The sequence below is a fragment of the Salvelinus namaycush genome, chromosome 6 (assembly GCF_016432855.1).
Source record: "Salvelinus namaycush isolate Seneca chromosome 6, SaNama_1.0, whole genome shotgun sequence".
Classification (NCBI taxonomy): domain Eukaryota; kingdom Metazoa; phylum Chordata; class Actinopteri; order Salmoniformes; family Salmonidae; genus Salvelinus; species Salvelinus namaycush.
The window spans coordinates 41,375,433-41,378,001 of record NC_052312.1 but is presented as its reverse complement, the minus strand read 5'-3'; the positions used below and the strand labels follow the sequence as shown (position 1 = coordinate 41,378,001).

At 39.6% G+C, this 2,569-nt stretch overlaps 1 protein-coding gene across 1 annotated transcript in view; it reads right to left on the bottom strand.

The window, feature by feature from the left end:
* Positions 1 to 2,070: 2,070 nt before the first annotated feature.
* The window catches only part of LOC120050026 (transcription factor GATA-3-like), a 12,120-nt gene continuing 11,621 nt past the window's right edge, over positions 2,071 to 2,569 (bottom strand). Inside the window, exon 5 of the mRNA XM_038996623.1 lies at positions 2,071 to 2,569. This exon is cut by the window's right edge and continues 1,010 nt beyond it. The gene's annotated coding sequence lies outside the window, so the exon portion shown is untranslated.

Here is a 2,569-nt window from a genome sequence, read left to right as displayed (position 1 = left end):
TACTACCCTGTGTCTGTCAGTGGACTTTCAGTCACCCTTGGCAGACACTCATAGCACGGCGCCAAGGTGAAAGGTTGGCCAGGGTGCATGGGGTCCCACCACAGGCCAAGGGTTCACCTCAATCCCCTTAATACACACATACACACACAGAAACACACACACACACACACATAATTCCCATCCTCATCCTACATTCCCTCCTTCAATTTCGCTGTTAAAACACAGGAGCAAATCTCCTGATTGGACACAGTGGCTCAGAAACAAATTGTGGCCAATGGCTGGTAGACTTCTGTTTGGCCTCGCTGAAGTGGAGTCAAAGAAAAGGTCAGTACAGGGGGTGGAGTTGGACTAAAGACTGGAACGTATGCTTGTATTCTCTGAATTGCCACTGCGTATGTCTGTTTGCATAATATGTCTGGTTTTACAAATGAGTTGATCCAGGGCACCGTTTGAAAGGATCTACCTCTAGATGATCCCATTGATGCTATTTGGTTACACTACCAAGTCAGAAGGAAATGTATATGTGTGACTTACAATATATCCTTACTATATGTATACTAATACTATGCTGTCAAAGCTATTTGAACATTTTGACAGTGACCGAGGACTACAGTACTCAGTATTAGATAGTGGTAAGTGGAATCCAGTTGAGTGAGTATAATGTTGGGAAGCTTGGCTGGAAGGATGCTAAATCCTGTCTTAAAAGTCCAAACACAGAACAGATGGTGTGCTGTTTGAATTACGTTGAACTTCAAATCGAACCCAATGCACTCTTTATTAGAAATCATATGATTTTCATACTTTTTTAAATAAAGAAAATAATGATTTTGTAGGCCATTGACCCTATTTAAAGAATAAGGGCATGTTTTTGCTCTGGTTATTTAATGTACCTAAACCGATACTATAACATCCTTGTTCCTCAATCATAGCTCTCGTTCCCTCTGGCAGAGTACAGTGTGATTAAAGTCAATACAGTAGCAGTAGCAACCACTAATAACACTGTTGAGATGATGGCTACTTCTTACCATGGTTCATGCACTCTCAATTCCTTGTTTCTCAATCAATTTAGTCTTCTTTTTCCCCATAAGGCACTGTATGTACAGTATATTAATATGTGTATATGAATATGCTTTACACTTGATGGGGAAGGAGAGGGATGTTGAGGAACTTCAGCCACAATGTGGTCAATTCTGCGTTCGAAACCGACGCTGAGTTCCTCTTCAAAATTCCAATTCAAAAACAGTCATGGTTTTCAAAAGGGAGGACATTTTTTATTGCTCTTCAGCACCTTCAAGTATGCGGTGGACTAGCTGAATTGCTTGTGACAAAATAAAATCTTACTGATGTTGCTGTGTAGGCTACACATGGGTTTGGTGTGTTGATGATAAAATGTATTGAAATAGTTGTTCCAAACAAATATATTGTTTTAGGCTCTGTGATTGATGTATTTTCTATTGCTGTATCATGGCTGTGTCTGGTAATATTGACATTATGTAGTAGACTTCCATAAAAGCACATGGACGCTAAGAAACTACAAATGTGTCATGTAAGAATTTGAGAATTCTTATTTTACATGAGGATCTGAATTCCTCAGATTGATTTAAATGAATTCCTTAATTTGTCTGAGACAACTAATTACCCTCACTAATCAGCTCCATACTGTAGAACTATGGAATTCTGAAGGCACATTCTAACTTCACATGCTCTCTCCAGAAACATTACTAATTCCTAATAACGAGCTGATACCTACAGGAGAATTTCTGCCAAGCTTTCTGTTCCATTATGACCCAATTTAAAGTGCAGGTCAGCTGTGATGGTGAGAATGACTGTGAGAGTTAGCCTGCCTGTCTAGCCATAAAACGGCATGTGAGCCCTCCTACAGTCACAGTGCCACTGTTTATTTCTGCACTTCCTGTTTGTCCTTCACCACAAGAGTTGTCAGTTGTTTCTGTGAATGCTGGGTAAAAATGGCCGGGGGTGTTGCAGACAGGTCTGGGTGGGGTGACAATGTGTCAAACATCACACGACAACATCGCACCAGAGAACGAAATAAGTATCGCAACCACAGGCTAACATGTCAACAGAGATTAAACTAGTTTATTCTTTTCAAAGAAAAAATAATAATTACGAAACAAAAAAGCAGTCATTTTTTACACTAGTGATTATTATTAAACTTTTACAACCATTCAGTCTGCATAACATAAAGAAATAATTCTACATCTTTGTTTCTTTCGTATTTTTGGTACTCTGAATTATACATACAAATAACAAATACAGGAACTTTTTTCACAATGCATATAATCTGTGGGCCGGAAGAAAGTCTTTCAGGTTATCCAATGTGGCAGTGTGTGTTTGTGTGTGTATGTGAAAGTATGATGTGTGAATATGTGTGTGTATGTGCTAGCATGTGAACACAAACCAACAGCCCGAGACCTATAGCACATCCAAAAAAGAGACGCCTGCAGTCAGAACAATAGACTCTCTAGAAGCTTAATGCGTCAAACACGTTTTCCAGCAGGCGAAAGTGAAGGCCTGTCCTTTTATCTGTTCTTTCCTCTCCTCCCTCTCC